The sequence below is a fragment of the Aethalodelphis obliquidens genome, unplaced genomic scaffold (genome assembly GCF_003676395.1).
Source record: "Aethalodelphis obliquidens isolate GAN/ISIS:26980383/991018 unplaced genomic scaffold, ASM367639v1 scaffold75, whole genome shotgun sequence".
Lineage (NCBI taxonomy): Eukaryota > Metazoa > Chordata > Mammalia > Artiodactyla > Delphinidae > Aethalodelphis > Aethalodelphis obliquidens.
The window spans coordinates 4352651-4371666 of NW_020838019.1; positions in this window are offsets into that span (position 1 = coordinate 4352651).

Consider the following 19016-nt stretch of genomic DNA (forward strand, 5'->3'; position numbering starts at 1 on the left):
TTTTCTCCTTTTTTTTTTTTGTTAATGTGATAAGTTACGTTGTATGCCTTTCAAATATTAAATCTTTCTTCCATACAGAGATAAATCCGACGTTGTTGCCATGATGCTTTATCCTTTTTACATATTGCTGGATTCTATTTGCTAATATTTTATTAATTATTTCAGCATAGAAATGGGAGATTGTACATATTGCACGATTTTCTTTTATTGTAATATCCGTGTCTCTGGGTTTTTTTTTTGTAGTATCTATTGTTTTTATTGTGTTAAAATACATATAGCATAAGATTCACCATTTTAACTGTTTTAAAGTGTATAATTCAGTGGCATTCAGTACATACACAGTGTCGTGCGACCATTACTACTATCTAGTTCCAGAACATTTTCATCACCCCAAAAGAAAACCCCGTACACATTAAGCATCCCCTTCCCATTCCCCTCCTGCTCTCTGGCCCCTGGCAACCACTAATCTGTTTTATGTATCAATGGATTTGTTTATTCTGGGTATTTCATATAAATGAATTACACATTAAACCTTTTGTGCTAGGCTTCTCTCGGGAAAATGTTTTCAAAGTTCATCTCTTGTAGTGCGTATAAGTACTTCATTCATTGTTCTTGGCTAAATAATACCCCTTTGTATGGATATACTATATTTTGTTTATCCATTCATTAGTTTATGGACAGTTGGCCATTTCCACCTTTTGGCTGTCATGAACAGCGCTCCTATGAACATTCGTGTGCAAGCTTTTGTTTGAACACTTGTTTTCAATTCTCTTAGGTACATACTTAAGAATGGAATTTCTGGGTCATATAGTTTAATAGTATGTTAACCACGTTTAACTTACTGAGGAACTGCCAAACTGATTTCCAAAGTGGCTGCATCGTTTTACATTCCCACCATGTATGAAGACTCTAAATCATCACCATCACTTGTTATTTCCCAGTTTCTTTTGTTGTTGCTGTTAATTATAGCCAAGCTAGTGGGTGTGAAGTGCTACCTTATTGTGACTTTGATTTGCGCTTCCCTGACAACTAATAACATTGAGCTTCCCTGACGACTAATGACATTGAGCTTCACTTTATGTGCTTGTTGGTAATTTATATATCTTCTTTAGAAAACTATCTGTTCAAGTCTTTTTTTTTTTTTAACATCTTTATTGGAGTGTAATTGCTTTACAATGGTGAGTTAGTTTCTGCTTTATAACAAAGTGAATCAGTTATACATATACATATGTCCCCATATCTCTTCCCTCTTTCATGTCTCTCCCTCCCACCCTCCCTATCCCACCCCTCTAGGTGGTCACAAAGCACCGAGCTGATCTCCCTGTGCTATGCAGCTACTTCCCACTAGCTATCTATTTTATGTTTGGTAGTGCATATATGTCCATGCCACTCTCTCACTTTGTCACAGCTTACCCACCCCATATCCTCAAGTCCATTCTCTAGGAGGTCTGTGTCTTTATCCCCATGTTGCCCCTAGGTTCTTCATGACCATCTTTTTTTCTCTTAGATTCCACATATATGTGTTAGCATACGTTATTTGTTTTTCTCTTTCTGACTTACTTCACTTTGTATGACAGACTCTAGGTCCATCCACCTCACTACAAATAACTCAATTTCATTTCTTTTTATGGCTGAGTGATATTCCAATGCCACATCTTCTTTATCCATTCATCTGTTGATGGACACTTGGGTTGCTTCCATGTCCTGGCAATTGTAAATAGAGCTGCAATGAACATTTTAGTACATGGCTCTTTTTTTTTTTTTTTTGCGGTATGCTGGCCTCTCACTGTTGTGGCCTCCCCCGCTGCGGAGCACAGGCCCCGGACGCGCAAGGTCCAGCGGCCATGGCTCACGGGCCCAGCCGCTCTGCGGCATGGGGGATCCTCCCAGACTGGGGCATGAACCCGTGTCCCCTGCATTGGCAGGTGGAATCTCAACCACTACACCACCAGGGAAGCCCCATGGCTCTGTTTGAATTATGGTTTTCTCAGGGTATATGCCCACTAGTGGGATTGCTGGGTCATATGGTAGTTCTATTTTTTGTTTTTTAAGGAACCTCCATGCTGTTCTCCATAGTGGCTGTATCAATTTACATTCCCACCAACAGTGCAAGAGGGGTCCCTTTTCTCCACACCCTCTCCAGCATTTATTGTTTGTAGATATTTTGGTGATGGCCATTCTGACCGGTGTGAGATGATATCTCATTGTAGTTTTGATTTGCATTTCTCTAATGATTAATGATGCTGAGCATTCTTCATGTGCTTCTTGGCCATCTGTATGTCTTCTTTGGAGAAATGTCTATTTAGGTCTTCTGCCCATTTTTGGATTGGGTTGTTTGCTTTTTTGATATTGAGCTGCATGTAAATTTTGGAGATTAATTCTTTGTCAGTTGCTTCATTTGCAAATATTTTCTCCCATTCTGAGGGTTGTCTTTTCATCTTGTTTATGGTTTCCTTTGCTGTGGAAAAGCTTTTAAGTTTCATTAGGTCCCATTTGTTTATTTTTATTTTTATTTCCATTTCTCTAGGAGGTGGGTCAAAAAAGATCTTGCTGTGATTTATGTCATAGAGTGTTCTGCCTATGTTTTCCTCGAAGAGTTGTATAGTTTCTGGCCTTACGTTTAGGTCTTTAATCTATTTTGAGCTTATTTTTGTGTATGGTATTAGGGAGTGTTCTAATTTCATACTTTTACATGTACCTGTCCAGTTTTCCCAGCACCACTTATTGAAGAGGTTGTCTTTCTCCACTGTATATTCTTGCCTCCTTTATCAAAGATAAGGTGACCATATGTGCGTGGGTTTATCTCTGGGCTTTCTATCCTGTTCCATTGATCTATATTTCTGTTTTTGTGCCAGTACCATACTGTCTTGATTACTGTAGCTTTGTAGTATAGTCTGAAGTCGGGGAGGCTGATTCCTCCAGCTCCGTTTTTCTTTCTCAAGATTGCTTTGGCTATTTGGGGTCTTTTGTGTTTCCATACAAATTGTGAAATTTTTTGTTCTAGTTCTGTGAAAAATGCCAGTGGTAGTTTGCTAGGGATTGCATTGAATCTGTAAATTGCTTTGGGTAGTAGAGTCATTTTCAAAATGTTGATTCTTCCAATCCAAGAACATGGTATATCTCTCCATCTATTTGTATCATCTTTAATTTCTTTCATCAGTGTCTTATAATTTTCTGCATACAGGTCTTTTGTCTCCTTAGGTAGGTTTATTCCTAGATATTTTATTCTTTTTGTACTGTGTTGTTCATCACTGTTTGTTTGCTCTTTAGTTCTTCTAGGTCCTTGTTACACGTTTCTTGTATTTTCTCTTTTCTATTTCCAAGATTTTGGATCATCTTTACTATCATTATTCTGAATGCTTTTTCAGGTAGACTGCCTATTTCCTCTTCATTTGTTAGGTCTGGTGGATGTTTGCCTTACTCCTTCATCTGCTGTGTGTTTCTCTGTCTTCTCATTTTGCCTAACTTACTGTGTTTGGGGTCTCCTTTTTGCAGGCTGCAGGTTTGTTGTTCCGGTTGTTTTTGGTGTCTGTCCCCAGTGGCTAAGGTTGGTCCAGTGGGTTGTGTAGGCTTCCTGGTGGAGGGGACTAGTGCCTGTGTTCTGGTGGATGAGGCTGGCTCTTGTCTTTCTGGTGGGCAGGTCCACGTCTGGTGGTGTGTTTTGGGGTGTCTGTGGCCTTATTATGATTTTAGGCAGCCTCTCTGCTAATGGATGGGGTTGTGTTCGTGTCTTGCTAGTTGTTTGGCATAGGGTGTCCAGCACTGTAGCCTGCTGGTCGTTGGGTGGAGCTGGGTCTTGGTGTTGAGATGGAGATCTCTGGGAGATTTTCACCATTTGATATTATGTGGAGCTGGGAGGTCTCTTGTGGACCAGTGTCCTGAACTTGGCTCTCCCACCTCAGAGGCACAGCCCTGATGCCTGGCTGGAGCACCAAGAGGCTTTCATCCACATGGCTCAGAATAAAAGGGAGAAAAAATAGAAAGAAAGAAGATAAAATAAAATAAAGTTATTAAAATAAAAAATAATTATTAAGAAAAATTTTTTAAAAGTAAACAAAACAAAAACAGACAGACAGAACCCTAGGACAAATGGTAAAAGCAAAGCTATACAGACAAAATCACACACAGAAGCATACACATACACACTCACAAAAAGAGAAAAAGGGAAAAAATATATATATATCTTTGCTCCCAAAGTCCACCTCCTCAATTTGGGATGATTGGTTGTCTATTCAGGTATTCCACAGATGCAGGGTACATCAAGTTAATTGTGGAGCTTTAATCCGCTGCTCCTGAGGCTGCTGGGAGAGATTTCCCTTTCTCTTCTTTGTTCGCACAGCTCCCGGGGCTCAGCTTTGGATTTGGCCCCGCCTCTGCGTGTAGGTTGCCTGAGGGCCTCTGTTCTTCCCTCAGACAGGTTGGGGTTAAAGGAGCAGCTGCTTCGGGGGCTCCAGCTCACTCAGGCCGGGGAGAGGGAGGGGCACGGACTGCGGGGCGAGCCTGTGGTGACAGAGGCCAGCGTGACGTTGCACCAGCCTGAGGTGTGCCGTGCATTCTCCCGGGGAAGTTGTCCCTGGGTCCCGGGACCCTGGCAGTGGCGGGCTGCACAGGCTCCCGGAAGGGGGGTGTGGATAGTGACCTGCGATTGCACACAGGCTTCTTGGTGGCAGCAGCAGCAGCGTTAGCGTTCATGCCCGTCTCTGGGGTCTGCCCTGATAGCCGCGGCTCGCGCCCGTCTCTGGAGCTCCTTTAAGCAATGCTCTTAATCTCCTCTCCTTGCGCACCAGGAAACAAAGAGGGAAGAAAAAGTCTCTTGCCTCTTCGGCAGTTCTAGACTTTTTCCTGGACTCCCCGCCTGGTTAGCTGTGGTGCACTAACCCCCTTCAGGCTGTTTTCACGCCGCCAACCCCAGTCCTCTCCCTGGGGTCTGACCTCCGAAGCCCGAGCCTCAACTCCCAGCCCCGCCTGCTGGGGTGAGCAGACAAGCCTCTCGGGCTGGTGAGTGCTGGTCGGCACCGATCCTCTGTGCGGGAATCTCTCCGCTTTGCCCTCCGCACCCCTGTGGCTGAGTTCTCCTCTGTGGCTCCAAAGCTTCCCGCCTCCACCAACCGCAGTCTCCGCCCGCGAAGGGGCTCCTAGTGTGTGGAAACCTTTCCTCCTTCGCGGCTCCCTCCCACTGGTGCAGGTCCCAACCCTACTCTTTTGTCTCTGTTTTTTCTTTTTTTCTTTTGCCCTACGTGGGGACTTTCTTGCCTTTTGGGAGGTCTGAGGACTTCTGCCAGCGTTCAGCAGGTGTTCTGTAGGAGCTGTTCCACATGTAGGTGCATTTCTGATGTATTTGTGGAGAGGAAGGCAATCTCCGTGTCTTACTCTTCCGCCATCTTGAAGCTCCTCCCCTCTGTTGAAGTCTTTTGCTTACATTTTAACTGGGTTGTTTATCTTTTGGTTGCTGAGTTGTAAGATAATAGTTACTGGATACCAAGCCCTTATCAGACATACGATTCATAAATATTTCCTTCCATTTTGTAGGGTTTTTTTACTCTCTTGATGGTGTTCTTTGAGGCATAAAGTTTTCTCATATTTTTGTGGATTCTTTAGACTTTTCTGTCTGCAAATAGAGATAGTTTTACATCTTCTTTCCAATTTTAAATGCTTTCTTACCTAGTTACTCTGGCTAGAACTATTTCAATGTTGAACAGAAACAGTGAAAGCAGAATCCTTGTCTTGTTCCTTAGTGGGAAAGCTTTCAGACTTTCACCATTGATTATGATGTTAGTTGTGGGTTTTTCATAAATGCTCTTTATCACGTTGAGGGAGTTCCTTCTTCCTATTTTGTATCATGACAGGGTGTGGGTTTATGTCAAATACATCCGTTGGGATGATTATGAATATCTTTTCTTTCATTCTATTAATGTGATGTATTATATCTATTAATTTTTGGAAATTGAACCACCCTTGCATGCCTATGTTAAATCCCACATGGTTATGGTATATAATCCTTTAAGTATTCTGCTGGGTTTGGTTTGCCAGTATTTTGTTGAGGAATTTTGCATTTGTTTTCATAAGTTATATTAGCCTATGAGGTTTTTTTGCATTGTTTTTGATTGGCTTTGATATTAGGGTCATGCTGACCTCGTAAAATGCATTAAGAAATATTTCTTCCTCTTCAAATTTTTAGAAGAGTTTGAGAAGATTGGTATTAATTCTCTTTTAAATGTTTGGTATAATTCCCCAGTGAATCCATCTGGTCCTGGACTTTTCTTTGTTGGGAAGTTTTGATTACCAATTCACTGTCTTTGCAGGCATACCTTGGAGATATTGTGGGCTCAGTTCCAGACCACCACAATAAAGCAAATATCATGATAAAGTGAGTCACACAATTTTTTTTAGCTTCCCAGTGCATTCAAAAGTTATGTTTACATTATACTGAAGTTTATTAAGGTACAATAGCATTATGTCTAAAAAAAAACCAATGTACATACTTTAATTAAAAACTACTTTATTGCTGAAAAATGTTAACCATCATCTGACAATGCAGGATTGCCAAAAACTTTCAGTTTGTAAAAACCAAAATATCTGCAAAAAGTTTGTGAATTTTGTGGATCTTTTCAAAGAAGCAACTTTTGATTTTATTGATTCTCTGTTTTTCTAGCTTTGATTCTATTTAACTGACTCTAATATTTATCATTCTTTCTTCCTGTTAGCTTTGGATTTATTTTACTCCTCTTTTTCTACTACTTGAATGTGTCAGGTTAAGTTGTTTTTGTTTTTTTTTTTAATAGTGCTGCAATGAACACTGTGGTACATGTCTCTTTTTTTTTGACAAGGTATTTCACTCTAATTAATTAATTTATTTTTGCTGTGTTAGGTCTTCTTTTGCTGTGTGAGGGCTTTCTCTAGTTGTGGCTGGCAGGGGCCACTCTTCATCGTGGTGCACGGGCTTCTCACTATTGTGGCCTCTCTTGTTGCAGAGCACAGGCTCCAGATGCGCAGGCTCAGTAGTTGTGGCTCATGGACCTAGTTGCTCTGTGGCAGGTGGGAGCCTCCCAGAGCAGGGCTCAAACCCATGTCCCCTGCATTAGCAGGCAGATTCTCAACCGCTGCGCCACCAGGGAAGCCCTCAGGTTAAGCTTTTGATTTGAGATCTTTCTTCTTTTTAAATGTAGATATGTAAAGCTATAAATGTTCCTTAAAACTGCTTTTGCTGCATCCCATAACTTCTTGTATTCTGTTTTCATTTTTGTCTCAAAATATTATCTAATCTCCCCTGTGATTTCTTCTTTGATCCATTAGTTATTTAAGAATGTGTTGTTTAATTTCAAGATGTCTGTGAATTTTCCACTTTTCCTTTGTTATTGATTTGTTATTTCATTACATGTGGCCAAAGAAGATACTTTGTATGATTTCAACCTTTTAAAATTTATTGAAACTTGTTTTGTGACTGCACATAAGGTCTATGCTGGAGAATGTTTTGTGTGCACTTTAGAAGATGTATATTCTCTGCTTGTTGGATGAAGTGTCTGTATGTCTCTATTAGATCAAGTTGGTTTTTAGTGTTGTTCCAATCTACTTTCTTTTCGATCTTCTGTCTAGTTGTTCTATCTATTTTTGAAAGCTTGGTATTGAAGTTTCCAACTATTATTCTAGAATTGTCTATTTCTCCCTTCAGTTCTGTCCGTTTTGTCTTCACATATTTTGGGGCTCTATTGCTAAGTGTGTGTAGGTATATAATTGTCATATCTTCTTGATGGATTGACTCTTTTACCTATGTATGAGGTCCTTCTTTGTCTCTTGGAATATTTTTTGACTTAAAGTCCATTTTGTCTGATATTAGTTTAGCCACCTCAGTTTTCTTTTGGTTATTATTTTCATGGACAATTTTTCCTCCATCCTTTCACTTTTTTTTTTTTTTTTTTTTTTTTTGCGGTACACGGGCCTCTCACCGTTGCGGCCTCTCCCGTTGCAGAACACAGGCTCCGGATGCGCAGGCTCAGCGGCCATGGCTCACGGGCCCAGCCACTCCGCGACACGTGGGATCCTCCCGGACCGGCGCACGAACCCATGTCCCCTGCATCGGCAGGCAGACTCCCAACCACTGCGCCACCAGGGAAGCCTCATCCTTTCACTTTTAACCTATTTGTGCTTTCAGATCTAAAGTGAGTTTTTAGTATATATAGGATGGATAAACAACAAGGTTCTACTGTACAGCACAGGGAACTATTTTCAATGTCCTGTGATAAACCGTAATGGAAAAGAATATGAAAAGAAATATATATGTTAACTGAATCACTCTGCTGTACAGCAGAAATTAATATTTTAAAATTAATTAATTAATTAATATTGTAAATCAACTGTGCTTCAATAAAAACATGTACATACTTTTATCTGGAAATACTCTTTGTCTTGAAGTCTATTTTTCTGATATTTGGTAAAAAAACAAATTTTTACTGCTTGCAGTTTATAGCTTTTCTCCCCTTTTAATTAGTCTTAATATTTTAAATATTTCTCTTGTTGGAATAAAGTTAACCTTGCTCGTCTGAATCAGAATAACAATATCTGCTTTTTAATTGGAGTGTTTAGAACATTGACATTTAATGTTCTTAATATAGTTGGGTTTAAATCTGTCATCTTACTATTTGCTTTCTATTGACCTATCTCTTTTTCTTTCTGTCTTCCCTGTTTATTTAATTTGGGCATATAGAATACTTTTTTATTCCATTTATTTCCTCTATTCTTTTTTCAGATATAGCTCTTTTTATTCTAACTCTACTGAGAGTTGATATTCTCCCACTTCAAATAAAATATAAGAACCTTAAACACTACCATTTCATTTATTCTTCTCTGTTCTTTGTGCTATTATTTTAATATACCTATATCTACATCTATCTATCTATCTATCTATATCTCTCTATCTTCATCATCATCTATCTTCTACATAAGTTATAAACTTCACAAAACTGTGTTATTATTTTTGAGTTGAACAGTCATTTGTCAATTACAAAGCCAAAGAGAAGCAAAAAGTAATCTTTTAAATGTAATCATGTGTTTACCATTTCCAGTGCTCTTCTTTTCTTCCTCAAAATCTGAGTTGCCATCTGATTAGCCCCAGCCTTAAGAAATTTTTAAAAGCATTTTTTTGTTGTAGGGCAGATCTGCTGACAATGAATTCTCTAAGCTTTGTTTTATCTGAAAATATCTTTATTTCACCCCAATTTTTGAAGGATATTTTTGCTAGATATATAACTCTAGATTGATAGTTTTTTCTTTCAGCATCTTAAAGACTTCATTTCTATTTTTTCTTATATGCATGTTTTCTGATGAGGTTACTTATCAATTTTATAATTATTACTTGCAGGTATTGTATTTTTTCTCTGATTTTTAGATACATCTTTTACTTTTCTTTTTAGTGTTTTGACTATGAAATGCCTTTGTGTGGCTTTCTTATATTTATATATACGTTGGGGTCTCCTGAGCTTCTTGGATCTCTCAGCAGATGTTTTTCATCAAATTTGGAAACTATTCCTTCAAATACCTTTTTTCTGTCCCACTCTCTCTCTCATCCTTCTAGAATTCCAATAACATCTATTTTAGACTACTTAATATTGTTGCACAGTAGCTGAGGCTCAGTTAATTTTTTAAAGGTTGTTTTCCTGCCTCTGTTCTTGAATAGTCTTCAAGTTTCCTGGCATTCTTCTGCTACCTCCAATCTGACTTTAAGAACCATCTAGAGAATATTTCATTTCAGTTATGAAACTCCTCGGTTCCAGAATTTCCATTTGGTTCTCTTTATGGTTTTCATTTGAGGGTCTCCATTTTAAAATTCCTCATGTTTATATTTTCCTTTAAGTTCTTTAACATTTATATATACCTGTTTAAAAGTCCTTGGTTGTTCATTCCAGCTCTTAAATATCTCAAGATCTGTTTCTATTATCTGCTTTTCTTCTTAATTTTGCGTCACTTTTCCTGTGTGTTTTGTTGCTATTTGTTTTGTTTTGTTTTTTGCACATGTAGCAACTTTTTATTGTATTTTGGATACTTTGGAGTTTGCTATCCTCTTTTAAGTGGTGTTGAGTTTTGTTCTGGCAGTCGGTTAAGTTACTGGTGGATTCTCTTGATTCCGTTAAGCTCAATTTTATTTTTTGTTATGATGGGTCCATTTTAGGTTTTGTCTTTAGTCTTAGGACATGGCCCTTACTCTAAGATGTGCATAGATTTTCTGATTTCTCAGCTGGATGCCTGAGGTGTTCGGTGAGACTCTCTTCACTCTTATTAGGCCAAAACTCCCTACATGGTGTAACTTCTGACGTCCAGCAATCAGCCTTCCTCACCAGCTCTCAGCTAGCCTTGCAGAGTCTTGGTCTGCACATGCATAGTGCTTCTATTGGCCAAGGATCTTCAGGGGATCCCAACAGAAATTTCTGGTTCCCACCTTTTAAGCAGCCCCTCTATTCCAGTGCCCTGGCTTGAAAACCTGGAGGAGTTCAGGCTGGTGAAGTGCCCAAGGGAAAAACTTGAGAAAAGTGGAAAACTCCTACACAGTGTTCTTTACCATGTTCCAGCTATGGTAAGGAACTTAGGCCAACTTGCCTAATTTCTCCTTGCCTCAGTTTCATTATCCGCAAAATGGAAGTAATCGCAGTACCCAACTGATAGGGTTATATCAAAGGTTAAATAAGATAATTAATGTAAAGTATTTAGAAAAGTGCTTATCATGTAGTAGGTGTTATATAAGAATTATCTGCTTTTTCCATCCTTGCCCCATACAGCTGGTGGCAGCCCTTGGAAGACAGGGCTTCATGGCGAGAGAGCCTCATTCTGGGCCCTTTTCCTGAGCTGCATGAGAAGATATTTGGGGCATCCACAGATCAGGAAGGTAACCATACTCTAGAAGAATCCTGCTGCGTGAATGGATTCCTCCATGGAACCAGCTAGGTGACTGCCTTCTGGAGTCACCGTTTGCAAAGGCTCTGCTCACTGCTACTGTCTCTGTTTAGCCCTCTATGATTTTGCTAACTCAGGAATGACTTGGGATGGGTGGTGGCTACCCAGGGTGGAGAGGCATATAGGTGCTCTGGGGTAGTTCGTGGCCACTGCTGTCTCAAGGTATTCCTCCTTATGAGATGCTACTGATGTCCAACCCATTTCTTGCTTGCCTGAAGATTCTTTTTTCTTTTTAAACCTGGAATTTTATAAAGGTTGCACTACTAATAATTGACCTATCTAAGTGAGGGCTGTGAACTACGTATCCCTTCTCATGGGGATAGTGTAGGAGCTTGTCTGAATCCCCTCTGGAGAGCTGCCTCTTCTTGCTGACTCCACGTTCTGCATCCATGTGGACAGGCTTTCCCTGGTGGGTGCTGCCCCCATTCCCTGAAATGCACCCATGGCTTGTCTTCATTTCTTGCAGGACCACATGAGAATGTTGTCTTCCCTGAAGCCAAAGCCAGACAAATTTGTGGCAATTTTACCAACGTTCTGCCCCAAACTGCTCAAAATTAGGCCTCTATTCCCTAGGCTGAATTAACTGGGTGTCCATGCCTGTGCCTCTGTCTGTTCCAGTCTGTGCTTAGTGCATCACTAGTTCCAAAGACCCTGAGTGGAGTTCTGTAGTCAAAGAAGTTTGGAACTATAGGTTAAATGGAGCGAAACAGGATTATTCTTATTCTGTTCTCTTGCATTGTGACTCTTCTATACGCAGGAATCAGTGTTCCATCGTGTATTCAGATCTTCACTGAGCATCTTCTCTTGGGATTAATGTTCTGTTCAACACACCTGGGGAAATGCTGGATTCGAGTAACAAGAACTGTAGTTTACCTTTGGGGAAGATGAACACTGGTTGCTTCTGTGTGTGTGAGTGTGTGTATTTCTGTTTAGCCCTTTTATTTCCAATAAATGGTTCTCTCTTTGTTCCTCAAGTGCTTGGAGGGCAAGGTGTATTTAATAGTATTCTTATGATTTTTTGTTCTATATTACTGAGGCCAGGCCTGCACTGATAGGAGTGGATACAAACATTTGGCAGGAGAAAAAGGGACACAGACAGCCTTGCTTTACCTCATGCTTCAGACTCTCCAAGCTCTGGAGTGATCCCCAGCTGAGGGAAACTGAGAGCTGGGAGGCCCTTGGAGGCCATCGCATTCAACATTTTCACTTGGAAAATGCGGAAACTGAGGCCCAGTGAGGGGACCCTTGTACCAGGCTGGGAAGAATCAGAGGCCCTCTGAATGTCCAGATATAAGCCTATAGAAGAGTGCTTCTCAGACAAGGCTGCATTTTAGCATCACCTGGGGAAATTTAAAAAATCCTGGTGTCTATGCTGCATCTAGAGCAACAAAATCATAGCCTTGGGAGTAAGACCCGGGCATTAGCAGTTTTTAAATCTCCCCAGCGATCCCAACGTGGGGCCCAGCTTGAGAACCAGTGCTTCAGAGAGCATCGACGTGCCCGGAAACCTAGGGGTTTGCAGAGATATCTCAGAGGTGCTGTGTGGTTAGATAGGGCAGGGGGTCTCCAGACCCTCTTGTTTCTCCTTTTTCAAAGATGCTCTGCTTACATCTCTTTATTTGTTGCTCCCTTATAAAATATCACTAGAAGGAAAGCCCCCATTATGCTTCTCCAGGTCAACCCCTCCAACTTCACTGATGGGGAAGGGGTGACCTGAAGAACATCATGGAAGACTCTGACACCTCCAGGATTCGAACCCCATCTCCGGACCCCCAGCCCAGGTTCTGAAGCCACCTCTTGCCCTCAAGTTCTTTTCTTTTTAAATGATTCAACACCGTACAAGTCATCCTCAAACCTCCTCATGTTTCCTTTTAATCCCACTGGCACAGCCATGCTCTCCTGTGGACCGGAGTTTTTGTTTTAGGTTTTACAGATTAATCAAGGATGGCCGGGGGTCACGGGGCACTTTGGGTATAGAGATTATGTCGGGGGCTGGGATTCGGGGCAGGGGGAGCAACTGACATCGAATTAGCCTTCATTTTAAGTTCTGATGCAGCAATTATGACTTCTGAATAGCAGTGGTTGTTACTGAGGATGGTCGCCTAAGCAGTGCACATAATTATTATAATTACCGTGTACCTAATGATGCCTAATAAGGAGCAACACCACGCAGAGGCGCATGGCTGCTCTGCCTGGTGGTCTGGGCTCCAGACGGGGAGCAGCTGAGGTTCTGATGCCTGCGTGGGGCTTTGACAGGGAGGCCAGGCTGCTCGTCTGCTGGAGACCAGGGGTTGCAGAGTGTGTGGGAAGAGAAAACTCCCAGAAAGAATGTGCTGGCATCAGCTCAGAGGCAACCAATGTGGATGTGGCTGAACAGGAGCCATCCTTCTTCAGCCATTGAATTCACGGTCTTATGTTCATGCTAATTCCTGGTCCTCAGGGAATCTGCTCAGGGAAGGCAGAAATGGATAGCACTTTATGGGCTCTGTGTACGTGTGTGTGTGTGTGTGTGTGTGTGTGTGTGTGTGTGTGTGTGTGTGTGTGTGTGTGTGTTTATAAAAAATAATCACTAATTTTTACAGAGGGCTATATGCCAGGCAAATTCCATTCATCACCTCATTTAATTCTTGCAACAGCCCCATTTCACAGATTAGGAAATAGAGGCCCCAGGGTCATCTCAATAATAAACCTGGCTGCCATTTATGAAGCGCTGTAATATCTGCCAGGCACTGTACATGGATTATCTCACCTGATTCCCACAATAATCTTATTAGATAGGTTTTATTATCATTGTTTCTCATTTATTCCTATAATATAGATGAGAAACTGAGGCATGGGAAGGGAAAATGACTTGTCCAAGGTCCTATGGCTGTTATATGGCAGAGCCAATATTTGAACCCAGGCAGCCTAACACCTTTTTCCCTTCCCTCATTAATATGTATTAAGTAACTAGAATATGCCAGGCACAGGCCAAAGCAGATTACAGTCTAGTTGGGAAAGACAAAACAAAATCAAATAAGCAAATAAATATATAATATTTAGGATATATACAGGATAACAGGACAAGGGGATGGACAGGAAGAGGATCTATTTTAAAGAGGATAGACAGTGAGAATCTCACTAACTATGTCAAATTTGAGTAACGACTTGAATGTAGTGAGAGGAGGAGCCATGTAGTTATTTCAGGGAACAGTGGTCTAAACAAGAGCAACAGCCAGTGCAAAGGGCCTGAGGCAGGAACATGTACGGAAGGTTTCAAGAATCATGAAGAGGCTAGAGTGATGGAGCAGAGTGAATGAGAGGAAGAGAGTTGCAAGGAAAGATCAGAGAGGCAGATGGGAGTCAGATCCTGTGAGGCCTTATAGACTAGGTTAAGAACTTAGCATTTTATTTTAAATGTGATGGGAAGCCCTAGTCGGGTTTTGAGCAGAGGTGGGACATGGCTTAACGTTGGTTTTGTTTGGCTGCTGTGTACGTGGAGAAGGGACTGTGAGGGCCCCAGAGATGACCGTGGCTTGGACCAAGGGCAAAGCAGTGGTGGTGGTGAGAAGTGGCTGTATTCCCCGTATGTTTTGAAGGAAGGGCTGATTGGCTAATGGTTTGGGTGTGGGGCGAGAGAGAACGAGAGTGGCCATTGATGACTCCTGGGTGCCTTCGTCTGGGTTAGGATATCCTGAGAGCAGGATTCCAGTGTAAGGGAGTTATTTGAGAGGTGCTTCCAGGAAGGAACCACAGAGGAGAGGAGTGAGCTGGGGAAACAAAGGCAGCCAATAAATATGCAGAACCAAGAGGTTACCGATGTGGGCACCTGCATCTTATTTCTGCTGGGGACTTGGGGGAGTTAGCGTGGAGCACACATCTCAGACCCGAGGGGTGAGGGGCTGGGTCCCCATCTGTCAGCACTGTGTGCTGTCCTGCAGGACTTTGTAGTAAGCAGGTGTAGAGGCTAGTGCCCGGGGGATGGGGTGGGACATTGACTGCTCAGCTACACCAGGTTTTTAGCCAGACAGTTGGGTGAATGGCCATGCCATCTCCTGAGACACGGGAACTTGTGCCTTAGACAAATGCTGTGCACTGGACCTCAGGCTTTATTTGGATCAAGGGTCAGCAATCTACAGCCTGGGGGCCACATTCTGCCCTCTGTGCCTTAGGGTATTTAAAGCTTTATTGGAACCCAGTCACACGCCTTCATTTCCTTGTTGTCTACGGCTGCTTTCCTGCTGCAACGGCAGAGTGGAGAGGTTGGGATGCAGATTGTGTAGCCCTCAAAGCCAAAAATACTATCTGGCCCTTAACGGGAAAAGTTTGCCAACTTCAGATTTAGAAGCAAAGACCAAAACCACATTCTAACTCTCAGATTCAGGGATTCCTTTGGAATCCAGCTGCAGGAAGTAGGGCGCTTGGAGGATCAGTGGTTGCAGAGACCATCTCTGCCTCCAGGGCTGCGTGATGGGTCAGCTGTTGCCTGTGTGAAAGTTCCCCGCCTCTCCACAGACTGAGAACCTCCCGACGACACACATAGAAGTCTGCAAGGTATGTCTTTCCCTCACTTCCGCCTGCCCCTTGGCTTTGAACCCCAATCAGATAAGAATGCAGCTCCCTCTGGACCTTTATTTTCCCAGGCCACCTCTATCTGACCCGAATATTCCGTTCTAATTGCCAATTCCTTGGAGAGAGGTTCTGATTGGCTCATCTTGGGCCACACCCTCTCCTAGTCCAATCAATGATGGAGGGGGTGGTATCAAGCTGTAGAAGTCAGAAGGAGGGGTGTGGCCGGGTTTTCATCAGGTTCTTCCCGGTTCTCGGACCTACTGAAGTTACCAACTCCCCACCTGGCACTTCCACCGTGCTTGGCACAGAATGGGTGCTTTCTAATAAGCACAATTCAGATAATCTGAGTTCCAGCCTCTACTTCTCCACCTCCCAGCTGGGTGTCCTTGGCAAATCACCTGATTTTTCTCAGCCTCAGTTTTCTCACCTGGTTGGTTGTGAGAACAACCAGCGATACCCCTGGAAGTTGGCAGGAAAAGGCCAACCTCAGGGTTGCGAATAAAGCATAAACCCTCACGTACTGGGGCATCCAGAAGGAGATACTGACATTTGTGTTCTCCTAATTATAACCATTCTTACCAGGGACTGTCGGAACTCCCATCCCAGGACTAGTCTGGCCCTGCCCCGTTTCCCTCTCTCTCTTTCTCTGGTCCATGCTCCATGCTGTGGGCTGGGACCTGGCCTCCCGGTAATGGGGCATTGTCCCTGCCCGGCGAGAACAAGGCGAGCTCAGCTGGCCTTAGTCACAGTGCTTCATACAAATCCGCAGGGACAGGGCTTCCCTGGTGGCGCAGTGGTTGAGAGTCCGCCTGCCGATGCAGGGGACACGGGTTCGTGCCCCGATCCCGGAAGATCCCACATGCCGCGGAGCGGCTGGACCCGTGAGCCATGGCCGCTGAGCCTGCGCGTCCGGAGACTGTGCTCCGCAACGGGAGAGGCCACAACAGTGAGAGGCCCGCGTACCGCACAAAAAAAAAAAAAATCCGCAGGGACTCGCAGAGGCTCTGACAAGGGGTGGGGTGCGCGAGGGCTCCATTTCGGGCTCAGACACAGCTCCAGGTGCTGGAGGCTGTGAAACGGGGCGGGCAGCACAGCTGTGATTTGCGCAGCCCTGAGAACCGAATTACCCGGAACCCCAGCGTCCTTGCTCTCTGAAGGAGAACAGGTGTCTCCTGAAAGCAGGGTTCCTCCCCCTCGGCACTGTGGACATTTTGAACCTGGTAAGTCTTCATTGTGGGTAGTATCCTGTGCACTGAGGGGTGTTTGGTGTCCTCCCTGACCTCTACCCACTAGATGACAGCAAATCCACCACCCACTCCAGTTGTGACAAACAAAAATGTCTCCAGACATTGCCAAATGCTTCCCTGGGGGGGCAGAATCACCCCCAGCTGAGAACCACTGCCTTAGAGGATGATGCTTGGAGTGGTTTTCTGGAACAAATTCCATCAGACAGCCAGGAAGCACACCTGGGCAAGGCTGCTGGAGGGCGTGAGAAAGGGGAGGGCTTAGGCCTGGCCAGAGAGGGTCCCACCACTGGGCAGAGGAGCACCCGGTGAAGTGATAAGGGACAGCCCCTGTGAATGCCAGAGCAGCGATGCGTGGAGGTGACGCTGAAGTGGGCTGGGTTAGGGAGTGGAGTAGAGCTGCGGTCCCCACATTTTTGGCACCAGGGATCGGTTTTGTGGAAGACAATTACTCCACGGAAGGAGAGGGTGGAGGGGTGGAGGGGTGGAGGGGGTGGGGGATGGTTCAGGCGGTAACGCGAGCGATGGGGAGCGCAGATGAAGCTTCGCTGCTCCCCGCCGCTCACCTCCTGCTGTGCGGCCCGGTTCCTAGCAGGCTGAGGACCGGTACGAGGGGCTGGGGACCCCTGGAGTAGAGGGGACATTCCAGGTGATGGAGAAAGCCTGAGCAAAGGCCTTGGGGCATGAAATGAGTGTGGGACAGTGTGAAGACAAGCCTGGGCACTGGCTGGGGACCTGTTAGAGGAGAGAGTGGAAGTAATAATAAAAGCAACAAACAGCTACCCTGTTTCTGAGTGCTGACCACGTGCCAGATGTTCCCTAAATGCTTTACTTGCCATCTCATTTAATCCTCAGGAAATCTGTATGAGATTTGACTACTATTCTCATCTCACGGGTAAGGAAACCAAGGCTCCAGATGTTGAAGGGTTTGCCAAGGCCACACAACCCATAAAGGCAGGTTCCAATGTCAAGTCTAGGCTGCTGACCATATGCTCAACCCTGCTCTTCTCCACCCTCGTAGCCACCACCGTGCTGGGTGCGATGGGGGGTGGGAGTGGACATGGAAGCGTTCCCCTAACTCCTTTAAATTGACCTACTTTTAAAAGACTTTGATCTATTTTGAAAGGAAATTTTTATATTTGCATGAGAAGAAAATTGATATCACTTATCACAAAGGGCAAGCAATAAGATAAAACAAATATGACCACAAACAACTACTTGACTCACGTGTGTACCAACGATAATTCTCACAACTAAGAGCCGTGCTGTGCCTCCTGCACTTTTTGAAGCACTGAACGTAGAGTGCTTAGCACTTATCCAATAAAAGATTGCTGCTATGAAGACAATTAAACCAGTATGGTGTCTGCCCCTTGGGAACACTGCTCTGAGTTGGTCAAGGGGAAAAATTTTGCTTCAAGAAACTGCCGTATTTCTTCTCTGATAATTAGAGCTGTGATCTGTCATTTCGGTGAATTGCAAAAATGGTGACAATCTTTCTTCCTCCTGATAAGAGGTGGGGGCTGCTTGCGCCTTGAATCTGGACTGGCCTCATGCCTTCCTTCGACTGCTAGAGTGTGGTAGGAGGGGTGGCGTGTCAGCTGTAAGCTCATGGCCTTCCAAGAGGCCATTATGCAGCTTCCACCCTCTCAGGTCACAGACTCTATGCTAGGCCTGACCTGGGTCTCCGTATGTTTACAAGAATTGAAATCATGACACTGCCATGTGAACAAGATTAGGCCAGCCTACTGGAGAATGAGGGACCCCATGGAGCAGAGGGGAGGTGTCCCAGTCAAGGCCATCTCAGAGCAACCAGCAATGTGCCATCCAACTCAGATGCATGAGTGAGCCCAGCCAAAATCAGCCCAGCCTGGCCCAGAGCAGCAGACCCATCTGGCTGACTCACCGATTTGTGAGGAATAACCAGTGGTGTTTTAAGCTCCTCAGCTTTGGTATGGTTTGTTATATAGCAATAGTTGACTTTCCTGTTTTATCTTATTCACTGGGGAATTTATGCCCAGTTCCATGCTCAGTCATTAATTCTTTGATTCAATTTCTTTCTTTCTTTTTTCATTATAAGACTTGTAGAAATATTTGCCTTTTTTAAAAAAATTTTATTTTATATGGGAGTATAGTTGATTTACACTGTTGTGTTACTTTCAAGTGTGCAGCAAAGTGATTCTGTTATACATATATCTATTCTTTTTCAGATTCTTTTCCTATGTAGGTTATTACAGAATATTGAGTAGAGTTCCCTGTGCTCTACAGTAGGTCCTTGTTGAT